This window comes from Triticum urartu, chromosome 1A, assembly GCF_056163025.1.
Source record: "Triticum urartu cultivar PI428250 chromosome 1A, HENAU_Tu73, whole genome shotgun sequence".
Classification (NCBI taxonomy): Eukaryota; Viridiplantae; Streptophyta; class Magnoliopsida; order Poales; family Poaceae; genus Triticum; species Triticum urartu.
The window spans coordinates 55,472,706-55,494,269 of record NC_141873.1 but is presented as its reverse complement, the minus strand read 5'-3'; the positions used below and the strand labels follow the sequence as shown (position 1 = coordinate 55,494,269).

The 21,564-nt window shown below is 46.9% G+C and overlaps 1 pseudogene; it reads right to left on the bottom strand.

Moving 5' to 3' along the window:
• Window positions 1-1,066: 1,066 nt before the first annotated feature.
• LOC147989961 (uncharacterized) lies at window positions 1,067-21,033 on the bottom strand (annotated as a pseudogene).
• Window positions 21,034-21,564: the final 531 nt, after the last annotated feature.

Genomic DNA, 21,564 nt, shown 5'->3' with positions numbered 1-21,564 from the left:
CCTTCTGACTAAGCCCATACATAGGGAGGCTCCGGCAATAGACACGCCCACCAGATGTTTGAGGCTATTCCTCAACAAATCTATAGGTTTCTTTTCTCCCCATACGCATTTATCGACCGAATTTTAGGATTGTATATTTTCATTGTGATGCATGTTTAGGACTCATTCATGGTGGATATGATAAATGACTGTCAAGATACTCCCAATTATGAGATGGTGATCAAAATTCGCCTTATTTTTATGTTGGACAATCATAGGGAACTCAGAAAAAGAGGGTGAAGGCAAGAGGAAATGCATACTCAACCCATGAAAATGTCTTTGTTGTGTCAAGCTTGATTGCACAGAAACATTGATTCTATATGTGGAACCAAGAAAAAGGACTCTAAGTATTGAGGGGGGGGGGGGGGGGGGGGGGGATTCACGCATGGTATCATGAACACGAGCACTATATGGACCACATAAAACCCATTAACGGTGGCGCAAAGGGCGATCTCTCACGCGTTCCACGTTGTGCGCAGCGGTTGGTCGAGAATAGCAATGTGGAAAAAAAATCACGATGAAGTACAGAGCGATCGAAATATCCATGACCTAAGGCTGGTCATAGTGGGGAGTAACTTATGCTAGTGTCATGCATAAAACATTAGTCTAAGTTACCACTTTCATAGTGCAAAATAACATAGTACTAGTGTCATAAATGGCATCATTTATTAGGTTGTAGACTCATATTGTCTTGAAAAGCGCTATGTTACAGTATCATATTATGTTACTACCTCTCTCTCAGTTTACAGGACGTGTGTGTGCCCCTACGTCGTTAATTTGACCAACTTAATACAAGTCATATATTACAAAAAAATACCAATATAAACTTCAGATGCTCTATTTTCAAATCGTATAATTTTTGTGTTATATAGTTTATATTAAGGTGATAAAATTGGCAACCTAGGTATACGCGTAGGACTTATAAACTGAAACGGAGGTAGTACCACCTTCATATTAACTCTTTGCCACATAAGCAAATTTTTTTTTTGGAGTGCGCTATGTTACTAGCTAAGTTACTCCCACTAGCCTAACAAGGGCATCTCCTCGCGACCCTCCACTCTCGCCGCCGCCGCCACCTCCTCTCCTTCCTATTCTCGTCCGGCTGCCTCCTTTGTTTCTTTCTCGCCTCCTCCGCCGTCTCCTCCCATCCCAAATCGCCGTCCTCCCCCATCGGCGCGCGATACCTGAGAGCGAAAACATGTTTTAGAGCCTATGCATACGGTTATTTCTTATCCAACCACTCATTCCTGCATCACGATTCGTGCAAATAATTTTCTCTTTTTTGTTTCTCTCATATAGAACATGTATTTATACTTCATCTTTGCAGCACAATAAAGCTTTCTATGTAGAATGTGGGATAAAATTTACAGATTTTTTGGTCCAACATAAATATACAAAATGAGATTTGTTTGATTAAAAAAAATCTTATTTTTCATATTTATGTCGAACAAAAAAATCTGAAAGTTTTATCTCACATTCTAATTACAAAGTTATGTTGTACTGCAAAGTTTGAAGTTCAAGACATGTTTTATAAGAGAGGAATAAAAAAGAGAAAATTTCATGTAATAAGGTAGTTGTGTAGCACAGATCTCAAAGCAACATTTGAGTGCTAGGATAATGAGGCCCGGGTGCATAATCTCACAAATCTGCATTCCACCTGAGAGAACCCCGTCGGCTCCGTCGATCTGACAGACCTAGGTCCCTGGGGCGGCTACTGTCTAAGGCGAGGAAGGGGGGCGGCCGCATTAGGACGCAGGGAGGGGACCAGTCTGCGGCGGCTGCAAATCGAGTCGGCAGCTACAACTCAAAGGTGAGTGCGCGGCGGCCATCTCTCCTTCCCATCTCTCTCTCTCTCTGTCGTGCAAAAGTCGCGGAGATCTTGGCGGCGGCGGAAGTCTCAACTACGTGCAGTGCCGACGCCAGACGCAGCTGAGGACACAGCGTGGGCGTGCGTCCGTGATGTGCGTGGGCTGCGTGCTGCTGGTGGCATGCGTGTGCGCTAGCTATGTGGTGTGTGCGCGCTGGTGTGCTGGTTGAGTGTCTGTTCGTTCCAGCCACTCCTAATTCACTAGCGTATTGACTTGGATTTGGCCAGATCAGATAAATCAAGTCAGTAGAAGCAGCACCTAATTTAGAGCGGGTGATTCCTTCGGACACACTACTCATGCCGTCGGGTGGGGATAAGTACTACTCCACGAAATGAGTCTCTGACTAACTAATTGAAGTATCAAGCCGGCCTTGAGCTTGCAACGACTTCTGTGGCTGACACACGCTGTATTGTATTTTTTTCCTGCAGCAGCTAAAAGGGACAAGGCTGAAAACTGATTGTAGTTCTTTTCTTAATGACTTACAGAGTACACAGCGGATTACATATAGGGGGGCGAGGCCCAACCAGAACTAGTACGTGCACGAGATCGTGCGTGAGTCCTGGCTAACACCCCCCCCCCCCCCCCCCCCCGGCAGTGTCAGCGTCGGGCTCGCCGACGTTGAGACTAGCTCGGATGTCGACGAATGCAGCAGTGGGCAGTCCTTTGGTGAAGATATCGGCAAATTGCGCGCTGGTCGGAACATGCAGAACACGTACATCACCTAGAGCTACCTTCTCCCTCACAAAGTGTATATCTATCTCTATGTGCTTGGTACGACGATGTTGCACAGGGTTACAAGACATGTAAACATGAGAGATGTTATCACAGTAGATGATGGTAGCTTGGTGAAGTGGCCGGTGCAGCTCGGTGAGGAGTTGGCGGAGCCAGACGGTTTCAGCAACGACATGAGCGACGGACCTGTACTCAGCTTCGGCAGAGGACCTGGAAACAGTGAGCTGTCGTTTTGACGACCATGAAATCAAATTATCACCCAGGTACACACAATAACTGAAAGTGGATCGACGAGTATCCGGGCATCCAGCCCAGTCTGCATCAGAGTACGCTGTGAGAGAAGTTGGGGCGGATGGTGTAATGGAAAGGCCATGATCTAGTGTGCCCTTGAGATAGCGGAGGATGCGTTTGACATGATTGTAATGAGGAAGGCGAGGATCATGCATGAATAAGCATGCTTGTTGCACGGCATAGGTAATCTCAGGACGAGTGAGAGTCATGTATTGTAGAGCTCCGGTGAGGCCGCGGTACAGGGTAGGATCAGAGAGGGGCTCACCAACGGAGGAAAGCTTGGAACCCGTTTCAGCCGGTGTGCGGCAGGGGTGGCAGTCAGTCATGCCGGCCTTAGAGAGAAGTGTTGGAAATATGCCCTAGAGGCAATAATAAAAGTATTATTAATGTATTTCTTTGTTCATGATAATTGTCTTTATTCATGCTATAACTGTATTATCCGGAAATCGTAATACACGTGTGAATACATAGACCATAATATGTCCCTAGTAAGCCTCTAGTTGACTAGCTCGTTGATCAACAGATAGTCATGGTTTCCTGGCTATGGACATTGGATGTCATTGATAACGGGATCACATCATTAGGAGAATGATGTGATGGACAAGACCTAATCCTAAGCATAGCACAAGATCGTGTAGTTCGTTTGCTAGAGCTTTTCCAATGTCAAGTATCTTTTCCTTTGACCATGAGATCGTGTAACTCCCGGATACCGTAAGAGTGCTTTGGGTGTATCAAACGTCACAACGTAACTGGGTGACTATAAAGGTGCACTACAGGTATTTCCGAAAGTGTCTGTTGGGTTGACACGGATCGAGACTGGGATTTGTCACTCCATATAACGGAGAGGTATCACTGGGCCCACTCGGTAATGCATCATCATAATGAGCTCAAAGTGACCAAGTGTCTGGTCACGGGATCATGCATTACGGTACGAGTAAAGTAACTTGCCGATAACGAGACTGAACAAGGTATTGGGATACCGACGATCGAGTCTCGGGCAAGTAACATACCGATTGACAAAGGGAATTGTATACGGGGTTGTTTAATCCTCGACATCGTGGTTCATCCAATGAGATCATCGTGGAGCATGTGGGAGCCAACATGGGTATCCAGATCCCGCTGTTGGTTATTGACCGGAGAGTCGTCCCGGTCATGTCTGCATGTCTCCCGAACCCGTAGGGTCTACACACTTAAGGTTCAGTGACGCTAGGGTTGTGAAGATATGTATATGCAGTAACCCAAATGTTGTTCGAAGTCCCGGATGAGATCCCGGACGTCACGAGGAGTTCCGAAATGGTCCGGAGGTAAAGAATTATATATAGGAAGTGCTGTTTCGGCCATCGGGACAAGTTTCGGGGTTATCGGTATTGTACCGGGACCACCGGAGGGGTCCCGGGGGCCCACCGGGTGGGGCCACCTGTCCCGGGGGGCCACATGGGCTGTAGGGGGTGCGCCTTGGCCTAGATGGGCCAAGGGCACCAGCCCCAAAAGCCCATGCGCCTAGGGTTCCACTTAAGGGAAGAGTCCCAATGGTGGAAGGCACCTCTAGGTGCCTTGGGGGGGAGGGAAACCTCCCCTTGGCTGCCGCACCTAGGAGATTGGATCTCCTAGGCTGGCGCACCACCCCCCTTGGCCCTCCTATATATAGTGGGGGAGAGGAGAGACTTGAGATAACAGCCCCTGGCGCCTCCCTCTCTCCCCGTTACGTCTCTCTCTCGTAGTATAGGCGAAGCCCTGCTACTGTGACGCCCTGCATCCACCGCCACGCCGTCGTGCTGCTGGATCTTCATCAACCTCTCCTCCCCCCTTGCTGGATCAAGAAAGGAGGAGACGTCATCCGCTCCGTACGTGTGTTGAACGCGGAGGTATCGTCCGTTCGGTGTTAGGATCTCCGGTGATTTGAATCACGTCGTGTTCGACTACATCAACCCCGTTCTTCGAACGCTTCCGCTCGCGATCTACAAAGGTATGTAGATGCATCTAATCACTCGTTGCTAGATGAACTCCTAGATGGATCTTGGTGAAACGAGTAGGAAAATTTTTGTTTTCTGCTACGTTCCCCAACAGTGGCATCATGAGCTAGGTCTATCCGTAGTTCTCTTGCGCGAGTAGAACACAATTTGTTGTGGGCGTAGATGTTGTCAACTTTCTTGCCGCTACTAGTCTTATCTTGCTTCAACGGTATTGTGGGATGAAGCGGCCCGGACCAACCTTACACGTATGCTTACGTGAGACCGGTTCCACCGACTTACATGCACAAGTTGCATAAGGTGGCTGGCGGGTGTCTGTCTCTCCTACTTTAGTTGGAGCAGATTCGATGAACAGGGTCCTTATGAAGGGTAAATAGAAGTTGACAAATCACGTTGTGGCTTTCACGTAGGTAAGAAAACGTTCTTGTTAGAACCCTACTTCAGCCACGTAAAACCTGCAACAACAATTAGAGGACGTCTAACTTGTTTTTGCAGCAAGTGCTTTGTGATATGATATGGCCAAAGTTGTGATGAATGATGAATGATCTATATGTGATGTATGAGATGTTCATGCTATTGTACAAGGAATCACAACTTACATGTCGATGAGTATGACGGTGACAGGATGATCATGGAGCCCCAAGATGGAGATCAAAGGAGCTATGTGATATTGGCCATATCATGTCACTATTATTATTTGATTGCATGTGATGTTTACCATGTTTTGCATCTTGTTTACTTAGAACGACGGTAGTAAATAAGATGATCCCTTACAACAATTTCAAGAAGTGTTCTTCCCTAACTGTGCACCGTTGCTACAGTTCGTCGTTTCGAAGCACCACGTGTTAATCGGGTGTGATAGATCCTTACATTCACATACAACGGGTGTAAGACAGTTTTACACATGCAAAAACACTTAGGGTTAACTTGACGAGCCTAGCATGTACAGACATGGCCTCGGAACACAGAGACCGAAAGGTCGAACACGAGTCGTATGGAAGATACGATCAACATGAAGATGTTCACCGGCGATGACTAGTCCGTCTCACGTGTTAATCGGACACGGCCTAGTCGACTCGGATCGTGTAACACTTAGATGACCAGAGGGATGTCTAATCTGAGTGGGAGTTCATTAATAATTTGATTAGATGAACTTAATTATCATGAACTTAGTCTAAAATCTTTACAATATGTCTTGTAGATCAAATGGCCAACGTTGTATTCAATTTCAACGCGTTCCTAGAGAAAACCAAGCTGAAAGACGATGGCAGCAACTATACGGACTGGGTCCGGAACCTGAGGATCATCCTCATAGCTGCCAAGAAAGATTATGTCCTACAAGCACCGCTAGGTGATCCACCCGTCCCACAGAACCAAGACGCTATGAACGCTTGGCAGACACGTACTGATGACTACTCCCTCGTTCAGTGCGGCATGCTTTACAGCTTAGAGCCGGGGCTCCAAAAGCGTTTTGAGAGACATGGAGCATATGAGATGTTCGAAGAGCTAAAAATGGTTTTTCAAGCTCATGCCCGGATCGAGAGATATGAAGTCTCCGATAAGTTCTTCAGCTGGAAGATGGAGGAAAATAGTTCTGTCAGTGAGCACATACTCACTATGTCTGGGTTACATAACCGCTTGACTCAGCTGGGAGTTAATCTCCCGGATGACGCGGTCATTGACAGAATCCTCCAGTCGCTCCCACCAAGCTACAAGAGCTTTGTGATGAACTTCAATATGCAGGGGATGGTAAAGACCATTCCTGAAGTATTTGCTATGCTGAAATCAGCAGAGGTAGAAGTCAAGAAGGAACATCAAGTGTTGATGATGAATAAAACCACTAAGTTCAAGAAGGGCAAGGGTAAAAAGAACTTCAAGAAGGACGGCAAGGAAGTTGCTGCGCCCGGCAAGCAAGCTGTCGGGAAGAAGTCAAAGAATGGACCCAAGCCTGAGACAGAGTGCTTTTATTGCAAAGGGAAGGGTCACTGGAAGCGGAACTACCCCAAATACTTAGCGGACAAGAAGGCCGGCAACACCAAAGGTATATTTGATATACATGTAATTGATGTGTACCTTACCAGTACTCGTAGTAACTCCTGGGTATTTGATACCGGTGCCGTTGCTCACATTTGTAACTCACAGCAGGAGCTGCGGAATAAACGGAGACTGGCGAAGGACGAGGTGACGATGCGCGTCGGGAATGGTTCCAAGGTCGATGTGATCACTGTCGGCACGCTACCTCTACATTTACCTACGGGATTAGTTATAAACCTCAATAATTGTTATTTAGTGCCAAGTTTGAGCATGAACATTGTATCAGGATCTCGTTTAATACGAGATGGCTACTCATTTAAATCCGAGAATAATGGTTGTTCTATTTATATGAGAGATATGTTTTATGGTCATGCTCCGATAGTCAATGGTTTATTCTTAATGAATCTCGAGCGTATTACTACACATATTCATAGTGTGAGTACCAAAAGATGTAAGGTTGATAATGATAGTCCCACATACTTGTGGCACTGCCGCCTTGGTCACATAGGTGTCAAACGCATGAAGAAGCTCCATGCAGATGGACTTTTAGAGTCTCTTGATTATGAATCATTTGACACGTGTGAACCATGCCTCATGGGAAAAATGATCAAGACTCCGTTCTCAGGAACAATGGAGTGAGCAACCAACTTATTGGAAATCATACATACTGATGTGTGCGGTCCAATGAGTGTTGAGGCTCGCGGTGGCTATCGTTATGTTCTCACCCTCACTGATGACTTGAGTAGATATGGGTATGTCTACTTAATGAAACACAAGTCTGAAACCTTTGAAAAGTTCAAGGAATTTCAGAGTGAGGTTGAGAATCAACGTGACAGGAAAATCAAGTTTCTACGATCAGATCGTGGAGGAGAATACTTGAGTCACGAATTTGGCACACACTTAAGAAAATATGGAATAGTTTCACAACTCACGCCGCCTGGAACACCTCAGCGTAATGGTGTGTCCGAACATCGTAATCGCACTCTATTAGATATGGTACGATCTATGATGTCTCTTACCGATTTACCGCTATCCTTTTGGGGCTATGCTTTAGAGACTGCCACATTCACTTTAAATAGGGCTCCGTCGAAATCCGTTGAGACGACACCGTATGAATTATGGTTTGGGAAGAAACCTAAGCTGTCGTTTCTAAAAGTTTGGGGATGCGATGCTTATGTCAAGAAACTTCAACCTGAAAAGCTCGAACCCAAGTCGGAAAAATGCGTCTTCATAGGATACCCTAAAGAAACTGCTGGGTATACCTTCTACCTCAGATCCGAAGGCAAGATCTTTATTGCCAGGAATGGATCCTTTCTAGAGAAAGAGTTTCTCTCGAATGAAGTAAGTGGGAGGAAAGTAGAACTTGATGAAGTATTGCCTCTTGAACCGGTAAATGGCGCAACTCAAGAAAATGTTCCTGAGGTGCCTGCACCGACTAGAGAGGAAGTTATTCATGATGATCAAGATACTTCTGATCAAGCTCCTACTGAAATTCGAAGGTCCACAAGAACACGTTCCGCACCAGAGTGGTACGGCAACCCTGTCTTGGAAATCATGTTGTTAGACAACGGTGAACCTTCGAACTATGAAGAAGCGATGGCGGGACCGGATTCCGACAAATGGCTAGAAGCCATGAAATCCGAGATAGGATCCATGTATGAAAACGAAGTATGGACTTTGACTGACTTGCCCGTTGAACGGCAAGCCATAGAAAATAAATGGATCTTTAAGAAGAAGACAGACGCGGATGGTAATGTGACCATCTATAAAGCTCGGCTTGTCGCTAAGGGTTATCGACAAGTTCAAGGGGTTGACTACGATGAGACTTTCTCACCGGTAGCGAAGCTAAAGTCCGTCCGAATCATGTTAGCAATTGCCGCATTCTACGATTATGAAATATGGCAAATGGACGTCAAAACGGCATTCCTTAATGGTTTCCTTAAGGAAGAATTGTATATGATGCAGCCGTAAGGTTTTGTCGATCCTAAGAATGCTGACAAGGTGTGCAAGCTCCAACGCTCGATTTATGGGCTGGTGCAAGCATCTCGGAGTTGGAACATTCGCTTTGATGAGATGATCAAAGCGTTTGGGTTTACGCAGACTTATGGAGAAGCCCGCGTTTACAAGAAAGTGAGTGGGAGCTCTGTAGCATTCCTCATACTATATGTAGATGACATACTTTTGATGGGAAATGATATAGAACTCTTGGACAGCATCAAGGCCTACTTGAATAAGAGTTTTTCAATGAAGGACCTTGGAGAAGCTGCTTATATATTAGGCATCAAGATCTATAGGGATAGATCAAGACGCCTCATAGGTCTTTCACAAAGCACATACCTTGATAAGATTTTGAAGAAGTTCAAGATGGATCAGTCCAAGAAAGGGTTCTTGCCTGTTTTGCAGGGTATGAAATTGAGCTCGGCTCAATGCCCGACCACGGCAGAAGATATAGAAGAGATGAGTGTCATCCCCTATGCCTCAGCCATAGGTTCTATTATGTATGCCATGCTGTGTACCAGACCTGATGTAAACCTTGCCGTAAGTTTGGTAGGAAGGTACCAAAGTAATCCCGGCAAGGTACACTGGACAGCGGTCAAGAATGTCCTGAAGTACCTGAAAAGGACTAAGGAAATGTTTCTCGTTTATGGAGGTGACGAAGAGCTCGTCGTAAAGGGTTACGTCGATGCTAGCTTCGACACAGATCTGGATGACTCTAAGTCACAAACCGGATACGTGTATATATTGAATGGTGGAGCTGTGAGCTGGTGCAGCTGCAAGCAGAGCGTCGTGGCGGGATCTACATGTGAAGCGGAGTACATGGCAGCCTCGGAGGCAGCACATGAAGCAATATGGGTGAAGGAGTTCATCACCGACCTAGGAGTCATACCCAATGCGTCGGGGCCAATCAAACTCTTCTGTGATAACACTGGAGCTATTGCACTTGCCAAGGAGCCCAGGTTTCACAAGAAGACAAGGCACATCAAGCGTCGCTTCAACTCCATTCGTGAAAATGTTCAAGATGGAGACATAGATATTTGTAAAGTACATACGGACCTGAATATAGCAGATCCGTTGACTAAACCTCTCCCTAGGGCAAAACATGATCAACACCAAAATTCCATGGGCGTTCGATTCATCACAATGTAACTAGATTATTGACTCTAGTGCAAGTGGGAGACTGTTGGAAATATGCCCTAGAGGCAATAATAAAAGTATTATTAATATATTTCTTTGTTCATGATAATTGTCTTTATTCATGCTATAACTGTATTATCCGGAAATCGTAATACACGTGTGAATACATAGACCATAATATGTCCCTAGTAAGCCTCTAGTTGACTAGCTCGTTGATCAACAAATAGTCATGGTTTCCTGGCTATGGACATTGGATGTCATTGATAACGGGATCACATCATTAGGAGAATGATGTGATGGACAAGACCTAATCCTAAGCATAGCACAAGATCGTGTAGTTCGTTTGCTAGAGCTTTTCCAATGTCAAGTATCTTTTCCTTTGACCATGAGATCGTGTAACTCCCGGATACCGTAAGAGTGCTTTGGGTGTATCAAACGTCACAACGTAACTGGGTGACTATAAAGGTGCACTACAGGTATTTCCGAAAGTGTCTGTTGGGTTGACACGGATCGAGACTGGGATTTGTCACTCCATATAACGGAGAGGTATCACTGGGCCCACTCGGTAATGCATCATCATAATGAGCTCAAAGTGACCAAGTGTCTGGTCACGGGATCATGCATTACGGTACGAGTAAAGTGACTTGCCGGTAACGAGACTGAACAAGGTATTGGGATACCGACGATCGAGTCTCGGGCAAGTAACATACCGATTGACAAAGGGAATTGTATACGGGGTTGTTTAATCCTCGACATCGTGGTTCATCCAATGAGATCATCGTGGAGCATGTGGGAGCCAACATGGGTATCCAGATCCCGCTGTTGGTTATTGACCGGAGAGTCGTCCCGGTCATGTCTGCATGTCTCCCGAACCCGTAGGGTCTACACACTTAAGGTTCGGTGACGCTAGGGTTGTGAAGATATGTATATGCAGTAACCCGAATGTTGTTCGGAGTCCCGGATGAGATCCCGGACGTCACGAGGAGTTCCGGAATGGTCCGGAGGTAAAGAATTATATATAGGAAGTGCTGTTTCGGCCATCGGGACAAGTTTCGGGGTTATCGGTATTGTACCGGGACCACCGGAGGGGTCCCGGGGGCCCACCGGGTGGGGCCACCTGTCCCGGGGGGCCACATGGGCTGTAGGGGGTGCGCCTTGGCCTAGATGGGCCAAGGGCACCAGCCCCAAAAGCCCATGCGCCTAGGGTTCCACTTAAGGGAAGAGTCCCAATGGTGGAAGGCACCTCTAGGTGCCTTGGGGGGGAGGGAAACCTCCCCTTGGCTGCCGCACCTAGGAGATTGGATCTCCTAGGCTGGCGCACCACCCCCCTTGGCCCTACTATATATAGTGGGGGAGAGGAGAGACTTGAGATAACAGCCCCTGGCGCCTCCCTCTGTCCCCGTTACGTCTCTCTCTCGTAGTATAGGCGAAGCCCTGCTACTGTGACGCCCTGCATCCACCACCACGCCGTCGTGCTGCTGGATCTTCATCAACCTCTCCTCCCCCCTTGCTGGATCAAGAAAGGAGGAGACGTCATCCGCTCCGTACGTGTGTTGAACGCGGAGGTACCGTCCGTTCGGTGCTAGGATCTCCGGTGATTTGAATCACGTCGTGTTCGACTACATCAACCCCGTTCTTCGAACACTTCCGCTCGTGATCTACAAAGGTATGTAGATGCATCTAATCACTCGTTGCTAGATGAACTCCTAGATGGATCTTGGTGAAACGAGTAGGAAATTTTTTGTTTTCTGCTACGTTCCCCAACAAGAAGATCAAGCACGTATTGGCGCTGAGAAAGAAAAAGACCAGAGGAAGAACGAGACACAGTGATCCCAAGAAAATGATGAAGGGAGCCAAGGTCGGTCATGCAAAATTCACGGCGAAGGGACACAATGATCTGGTCGAGAAATGCATCAGAAGAGGCAGTGAGCACAATATCGTCAACGTATAGAAGAAGGTAGGCAGTGTGATGTTGTGTTTTGAGAATAAAGAGAGAGGAATCCGAGCGGGAAGGGAGGAACCCGAGGGTATGGATGAACGTGGCGAAATGATGAAACCATACACGTGGCGCCTGCTTAAGACCGTAGAGAGATTTGTTAAGATGACAAACATGATCGGGAAATGAGGGGTTGACGAAGCCAAGTGGCTGCCGACAGAAAACTGTTTCGTGGAGGGAGCCATGAAGAAAGGCGTTCTTTACATCTAATTGGTGGATTGGCTAAGAAGACGAAACAGCGAGGCTGAGAACGACGCGGATCGTGCTGGGTTTAACCACGGGAGAGAAGGTTTCGTCAAAATCAATGCCGGCTTGCTGAGAATCACCATGACAAACCTACCTAGCCTTGTAGCGGGAGAGAGAGCCATCGGAGTTGAATTTATGCCGGAAAACCCATTTCCTGGAGACAACATTGGCGCCATGTGGACGAGGAACGAGGGACCAGGTGTTGTTGAGAAGAAGAGCATCATACTCCTCCTTCATGGCGTGGAACCAGTTGGGGTCGAGGAGAGCCGCTTTGTAAGAGGAAGGAATGGGAGAGATAGGAGTGGATGAGGCGGTGAGATTTAAGCGGTCAACAGGGAGAATGAAGCCAGACTTACTGCGTGTACTCATAGTGTGAGCATTGGATGGAATCGGTACGGGGACAGCAGTGGGAGGGAGACTGCGTGGTGGTCGGGATGGAGGAGAAGAAGTAGAAGCAGAGGCGAGATCCGGTGATGCCGGAAGAGAGGCAGTGGACGTTGCATGCGAGGGAGGGGAAGGGACATGCATAGGTGATGGGATGGCGGGCCCTGGTGAATTGGGTGCGGGAGAATGGTCGCTGGGTGGGGTAGGTAGGCAATGATTGGGAAAGAGAGAAGGCACGGAGCCCTGAGTGGATGCGCAGACAGGCGAGGCGGGAGGGGTGGTGGGGGCAGGTGGCTGATTGGCAGGCGACATGACCACGTGAACAGGACCATGCATGCGGGCATCATGCATGTCGATCTGAGAAGAGCTGGATGGAGTGGTTTTTGTGGCAGAAATAGGTGCAGAAAAATCGAGCGGGGAGTGGGAGGCGTAGGGGAAGACTATTTCGTCAAAAGTGACGTGGCGAGAGATGAGGACACGGCCGGTCTGCAGATCAAGACAACGGCAGCCCTTATGAGAATCAGAGTAGCCAAGAAAGACACATGGCAAGGATCTAGGAGAAAGTTTGTTAGGTGTGGTGGCGCTGAGATTGGGATAGCACAGAAAACCAAAAACACGTAGGCTGTCATAGGAAGGTGCAGCCAGAAATAAAGATTCATATGGAGAGAACTTAGGAGATTTGGTTGTTGGACGTATGTTGAGAAGATAGGTAGCATGGCGAAGGGCTTCAACCCAGAATTTTGGTGGCATGGAAGCCTGAATGAGGAGGGTACGGAGGATGTCATTGATCGTGAGAAGAGAGCGCTCCGCCTTTCCGTTTTGGGAAGAGGTGTAGGGACATGAGCAGCGGAGAAGATGTTGGGTTTCATAGTAATTTCAAAATTCTCCTACACTCACGCAAGATCATGGTGATGCATAGCAACGAGAGGGGAGAGTATGATCTAAGTACCCTTGTAGATCGACAACGGAAGCGTTTGGTTGATGTAGTCGTACGTCTCCACGGCCCGACCGATCAAGCACCGAAACTACGGCACCTCCGAGTTCTAGCACACGTTCAGCTCGATGACGATCCCCAGACTCCGATCCAGCAAAGTGTCGGGGAAGAGTTCCGTCAGCACGACGGCGTGGTGACGATCTTGATGCACTACTGCAGCAGGGCTTCGCCTAAGCACCGCTACAATATTATCGAGGACTATGGTGGAAGGGGGCACCGCACACGGCTAAGAATATGATCACGTGGATCAACTTGTGTTTCTCTAGGGTGCCCCTGCCTCCGTATATAAAGGCTCAAGGGGGGGGGGGGTGTGGCCGGCCTAGGAGAGGCGCGCCAGGAGAAGTCCTACTCCCTCTGGGAGTAGGATTCCCCCTCCCAATCCTAGTTGGAATAGGATTCGCGGAGGGGGGAAAAGAGAGAGGGGGGTCGGCCCCCTCTCCTTGTCCTATTAGGACCAAGGGAGGGGAGGGGCGCGCGGCCCATCTTGGGCTGCCCCTTCTCTTTTCCACTAAGGCCCACTTAGGCCCATATAGCTCCCGGGGGTTCCGGTAACCTCCCGGTACTCCGGTAAAATCCCGATTTCATCCGGAACACTTCCGATATCCAAACATAGGCTTCCAATATATCAATCTTTATGTCTCGACCATTTCGAGACTCCTCGTCATGTCCGTGATCACATCCGGGACTCCGAACAACCTTCGGTACATCAAAATGTATAAACTCATAATATAGCTGTCATCATAACCTTAAGCGTGCGGACCCTACAGGTTCGAGAACAATGTAGACATGACCGAGACATGTCTCCGGTCAATAACCAATATCGGAACCTGGATGCTCATATTGGCTCCTACATATTCTACGAAGATCTTTTATCGGTCAGACCGCATAACAACATACGTTGTTCCCTTTGTCATCGGTATGTTACTTGCCCGAGATTCGATCGTCGGTATCCCATACCTAGTTCAATCTCGTTACCTGCAAGTCTCTTTACTCGTTCTGTAATACATCATCCCGCAACTAACTCATTAGTTGCAATGCTTGCAAGGCTTAAGTGATGTGCATTACCGAGAGGGCCCAGAGATACCTCTTCGACAATCGGAGTGACAAATCCTAATCTCGAAATACGCCAACCCAACATGTACCTTTGGAGACACCTGTAGAGCTCCTTTATAATCACCCAGTTACGTTGTGACGTTTGGTAGCACACAAAGTGTTTCTCTGGCAAACGGGAGTTGCATAATCTCATAATCATAGGAACATGTATAAGTCATGAAGAAAGCAATAGCAACATACTAAACGATCGGGTGCTAAGCTAATGGAATGGGTCATGTCAATCAGATCATTCAACTAATGATGTGATCCTGTTAATCAAATGACAACTCTTTGTCCATGGTTAGGAAACATAACCATCTTTGATTAACAAGCTAGTCTAGTAGAGGCATACTAGTGACACTCTGTTTGTCTATGTATTCACACATGTATCATGTTTCCGGTTTAATACAATTCTAGCATGAATAATAAACTTTTATCATGATATATAAGGAAATAAATAATAACTTTATTATTGCCTCTAGGGCATATTTCCTTTAGTCTCCCACTTGCACTAGAGTCAATAATCTAGATTACACGGTAATGATTCTAACACCCATGGAGCCTTGGTGCTGATCATGTTTTGCTCGTGGAAGAGGCTTAGTCAACGGGTCTGCAACATTCAGATCCGTATGTATCTTGCAAATCTCTATGTCTCCCACCTGGACTAGATCCCGGATGGAATTGAAGCGTCTCTTGATGTGCTTGGTTCTCTTGTGAAATCTGGATTCCTTCGCAAGGCAATTGCACCAGTATTGTCACAAAAGATTTTCATTCGACCCGATGCACTAGGTACGACACCTAGATCGGATATGAACTCCTTCATCCAGACTCCTTCATTTGCTGCTTCTGAAGCAGCTATGTATTCCGCTTCACACGTAGATCCCGCCACGACGCTTTGTTTAGAACTGCACCAACTGACAGCTCCACCGTTTAATGTAAATACGTATCCGGTTTGCGATTTAGAATCGTCCGGATCAGTGTCAAAGCTTGCATCAACGTAACCGTTTATGATGAGCTCTTTGTCACCTCCATATACGAGAAACATATCCTTAGTCCTTTTCAGGTACTTCAGGATGTTCTTGACCGCTGTCCAGTGATCCACTCCTGGATTACTTTGGTACCTCCCTGCTAGACTTATAGCAAGGCACACATCAGGTCTGGTACACAGCATTGCATACATGATAGAGCCTATGGCTGAAGCATAGGGAACATCTTTCATCTTCTCTCTATCTTCTGCAGTGGTCGGGCATTGAGTCCGACTCAACTTCACACTTTGTAACACAGGCAAGAACCCTTTCTTTGCTTGATCCATTTTGAACTTCTTCAAAATCTTGTCAAGGTATGTGCTTTGTGAAAGTCCAATTAAGCGTCTTGATCTATCTCTATAGATCTTTATGCCTAATATGTAAGCAGCTTCACCGAGGTCTTTCATTGAAAAACTTTTATTCAAGTATCCCTTTATGCTATCCAGAAATTCTATATCATTTCCGATCAGTAATATGTCATCCACATATAATATCAGAAATGCTACAGAGCTCCCACTCACTTTCTTGTAAATACAGACTTCTCCAAAAGTCTGTATAAAACCAAATGCTTTGATCACACTATCAAAGCATTTATTCCAACTCCGAGAGGCTTGCACCAGTCCATAAATGGATCGCTGGAGCTTGCACACTTTGTTAGCTCCCTTTGGATCGACAAAACCCTCCGGTTGCATCATATACAACTCTTCTTCCAGAAATCCATTCAGGAATGCAGTTTTGACATGCATCTGCCAAATTTCATAATCATAAAATGCGGCAATTGCTAACATGATTTGGACAGACTTAAGCATCGCTACGGGTGAGAAGGTCTCATCGTAGTCAATCCCTTGAACTTGCCGAAACCCTTTTGCGACAAGTCAAGCTTTGTAGACAGTAATATTACCGTCGGCGTCAGTCTTCTTCTTGAAGATCCATTTATTCTCAATTGCTTGCCGATCATTGGGCAAGTCAACCAAAGTCCACACTTTGTTCTCATACATGGATCCCATCTCAGATTTCATGGCTTCAAGCCATTTTGCGGAATCTGGGCTCACCATCGCTTCTTCATAGTTCGTAGGTTCATCATGATTTAGTAGCATGACTTCCAGAACAGGATTACCGTACCACTCTGGTGCGGATCTTACTCTGGTTGATCTACGAGGTTCAGTAGTATCTTGTTCTGAAGTTTCATGATCATTATCATTAGCTTCCTCACTAATTGGTGTAGGTGTCACAGAAACAGTTTTCTGTGATGCACTACTTTCCAATAAGGGAGCAGGTACAGTTACCTCGTCAAGTTCTACTTTCCTCCCACTCACTTCTTTCGAGGGAAACTCCTTCTCTAGAAAGTTTCCGAACTTAGCAACAAAAGTCTTGCCTTCGGATCTGTGATAGAAGGTGTATCCAATAGTCTCCTTTGGATATCCTATGAAGACACATTTCTCCGATTTGGGTTCGAGCTTATCAGGTTGAAGCTTTTTCACATACGCATCGCAGCCCAAAACTTTCAGAAACGACAACTTTGGTTTCTTGCCAAACCATAGTTCATAAGGCGTCGTCTCAACGGATTTTGATGGTGCCCTATTTAACGTGAATGCGGCCGTCTCCAAAGCATAACCCCAGAACGATAGCGGTAAATCAGTAAGAGACATCATAGATCGCACCATATCTAGTAAAGTACGATTACGACGTTCGGACACACCATTACGCTGTGGTGTTCCGGGTGGCGTGAGTTGCGAAACTATTCCGCATTGTTTCAAATGTACACCAAACTCGTAACTCAAATATTCTCCTCCACGATCAGATCATAGAAACTTTATTTTCTTGTTACGATGATTTTCAACTTCACTCTGAAATTCTTTGAACTTTTCAAATGTCTCAGACTTATGTTTCATTAAGTAGATATACCCATATCTGCTTAAGTCATCTGTGAAGGTGAGAAAATAACGATATCTGCCACGAGCCTCAATATTCATCGGACCACATACATCTGTATGTATGATTTCCAACAAATCTGTTGCTCTCTCCATAGTACCGGAGAACGGTGTTTTAGTCATCATGCCCATGAGGCACGGTTCGCAAGTACCAAGTGATTCATAATCAAGTGGTTCCAAAAGTTCATCAGTATGGAGTTTCTTCATGCGCTTTACACCGATATGACCTAAACGGCAGTGCCACAAATAAGTTGCACTATCATTATCAACTCTGCATCTTTTGGTTTCAACATTATGAATATGTGTGTTACTACTATCGAGATTTAATAAGAATAGACCACTCTTCAAGGGTGCATGACCATAAAAGATATTACTCATATAAATAGAACAACCATTATTCTCTGATTTAAATGAATAACCGTCTCGCATCAAACAAGATCCAGATATAATGTTCATTCTTAACGCTGGCACCAAATAACAATTATTTAGGTCTAATATTAATCCCGAAGGTAGATGTAGAGGTAGCGTGTCGACTGCGATCACATCGACTTCGGAACCGTTTCCCACGCGCATCGTCACCTCGTCCTTAGCTAATCTTCGCTTAATCCGTAGTCCCTGTTTCGAGTTGCAAATATTAGCAACAGAACCAGTATCAAATACCCAGGTACTACTGCGAGCATTAGTAAGGTACACATCAATAACATGTATATCACATATACCTTTGTTCACCTTGCCATCCTTCTTATCCGCCAAATACTTGGGGCAGTTCCGCTTCTAGTGACCAGTCTGCTTGCAGTAGAAGCACTCAGTTTCAGGCTTAGGTCCAGACTTGGGTTTCTTCTCTTGAGCAGCAACTTGCTTGCTGTTCTTCTTGAAGTTCCCCTTCTTCTTCCCTTTGCCCTTTTTCTTGAAACTAGTGGTCTTGTTGACCATCAACACTTGATGCTCCTTTTTGATTTCTACCTCCGCAGCTTTCAGCATTGCGAAGAGCTCGGGAATAGTCTTATTCATCCCTTGCATATTATAGTTCATCACGAAGCTCTTGTAGCTTGGTGGCAGTGATTGGAGAATTCTGTCAATGACGCAATCATCTGGAAGATTAACTCCCATTTGAATCAAGTGATTATTATACCCAGACATTTTGAGTATATGCTCACTGACAGAACTGTTCTCCTCCATCTTGTAGCTATAGAACTTATTGGAGACTTCATATCTCTCAATCCGGGCATTTGCTTGAAATATTAACTTCAACTCCTGGAACATCTCATATGCTCCATGACGTTCAAAACGTCATTGAAGTCCCGGTTCTAAGCCGTAAAGTATGGCACACTGAACTATCGAGTAGTCATCAGCTTTGCTCTGCCAGACGTTCACAACATCTGGTGTTGCTCCAGCAGCAGGCCTGGCACCCAGCGGTGCTTCTAGGACGTAATTCTTCTGTGCAGTAATGAGGATAATCCTCAAGTTACGGACCCAATCCGTGTAATTGCTACCATCATCTTTCAACTTTGCTTTCTCAAGGAACGCATTAAAATTCAACGGAATAACAGCATGGGCCATTTATCTACAATCATACATAAACAAGCAAGATACTATCAGGTACTAAGTTCATGATAAATTTAAGTTCAATTAATCATATTACTTAAAGAACTCCCACTTAGATAGATATCCCTCTAATCCTCTAAGTGATTACGTGATCCAAATCAACTAAACCATGTCCGATCATCACGTGAGATGGAGTAGTTTCATTGGTGAACATCACTATGTTGATCATATCTACTATATGATTCACGCTCGACCTTTCGGTCTCCGTGTTCCGAGGCCATATCTGTATATGCTTGGCTCGTCAAGTATAACCTGAGTATTCCGCGTGTGCAACTGTTTTGCACCCGTTGTATTTGAACGTAGAGCCTATCACACCCGATCATCACGTGGTGTCTCAGCACGAAGAACTTTCGCAACGGTGCATACTCAGGGAGAACACTTCTTGATAATTTAGTGAGAGATCATCTTATAATGCTACCGTCAATCAAAGCAAGATAAGATGCATAAAAGATAAACATCACATGCAATCAATATAAGTGATATGATATGGCCATCATCATCTTGTGCTTATGATCTCCATCTCCGAAGCACCGTCATGATCACCATCGTCACCGGCGCGGCACCTTGATCTCCATCGTAGCATCGTTGTCGTCTTGCCAATCTTATGCTTCCACGACTATCGCTACCGCTTAGTGATAAAGTAAAGCATTACAGCATGATTGCATTGCATACAATAAAGCGACAACCATATGGCTCCTGCCAGTTGCCGATAACTCGGTTACAAAACATGATCATCTCATACAATAAAATTTAGCATCATGTCTTGACCATATCACATCACAACATGCCCTGCAAAAACAAGTTAGACGTCCTCTACTTTGTTGTTGCATGTTTTACGTGGCTGCTACGGGCTTAAGCAAGAACCAATCTTACCTACGCATCAAAAACCACAACGATAGTTTGTCAAGTTGGTGCTGTTTTAACCTTCGCAAGGACCGGACGTAGCCACACTCAGTTCAACTAAAGTTGGAGAAACTGTCACCCGCAAGCCACCTATGTGCAAAGCACGTCGGGAGAACCGGTCTCGCGTAAGCGTACGCGTAATGTCGGTCCGGGCCGCTTCGTCCAACAATACCGCCGTAGGGGTACATGGATGATGACGTGGGAGCTGGAGCAGATTGGTACAACGGCGCATAAGCTGTGTAGGCGTGTGGCGGCGGCCTGGAGCCGAGGAGGCCGGGGGCGCCGACAGACGGGCGCATACCCGGCGCCCAAGCCCTGCTGCACGCGGGAGGAGCGCCATAGGGAGAAGGCGCTGTCCATGGCATGGGCTAGGCTTGAACAAGCCCAGTCCATGGGTCAGGAGAAGGACGCCATGCCGGAGAAGCTGATGATGAAGGCGTCAAGGGCGGTGGTGGTGGCGCCGCGGGACCCGAAGGTGAAGGTGCAGAAGACGATGAGGAAGCCGATGCCCCGTGCTTTGGTGGACGATAAACGGGGTTCTTCCCCTTGTAGTTGGGGCTGGGACGCCATCCTGCAGGCGGCTGCGCGACGGGCGGTGTCGGTGATGGGGCCGCCGGTGGTGGAGCGGGCCGCGCCGTGGTGTGGAAGAGACGGGGAGCGGTAGTCTTACGCGCCTGCGTCTGTTCCTCGAGCTGCAGCATAGATCTTGCCTCGGAGAGGGTCGGCAGGGGACGCAGGAGCGGGATCAGCGACGCCTGCTGAGCGAACTGCTCATCAAGGCCGCCCATGAGCGCGTGAAGAAGAGATCGATCGCCAACGGTTTCGCCAAGTTCACGGAGCTCGTCGCCGATCGCCTTGATCTGCTGGCAGAAGGCGCCGACGGGGCGATCGCCCTGGGTGATCGTGCGAAGCTCGGTGTTGAGGGCGGAGATGCGCGCGTCATGATTGTCCTGGAAAAGACGCCGGAGCTCCGTCCAGATGTCGCGTGTCGTGGCGCCGTCCTTGACGACGAGGTTGAACAGCTCGATGGAGATGCGCGTGTATAACCACTGGATGATGGCCAGATCATCTTTGAGCCAGCGAGGGTTGTGCGGCTCGGGGGGAGACTCATCGGAGATGTGGTGGAGCAGCGACCAACGGCCGAGGTGGATCTCGAACAAGTGGCGCCAGTGGTAATAGTTCCTGCTATGGAGATCAAGAACAATGGGGATGAAGGGAGTCACGTCTGTGATAGTGTCGCTGAAGGGGAGAGAGGGGATGGTGAGGGTAGTGGTGGTCGCCGGGCTGGTTTGATTGCCGGCGGCGGGCTGGGAAGGATT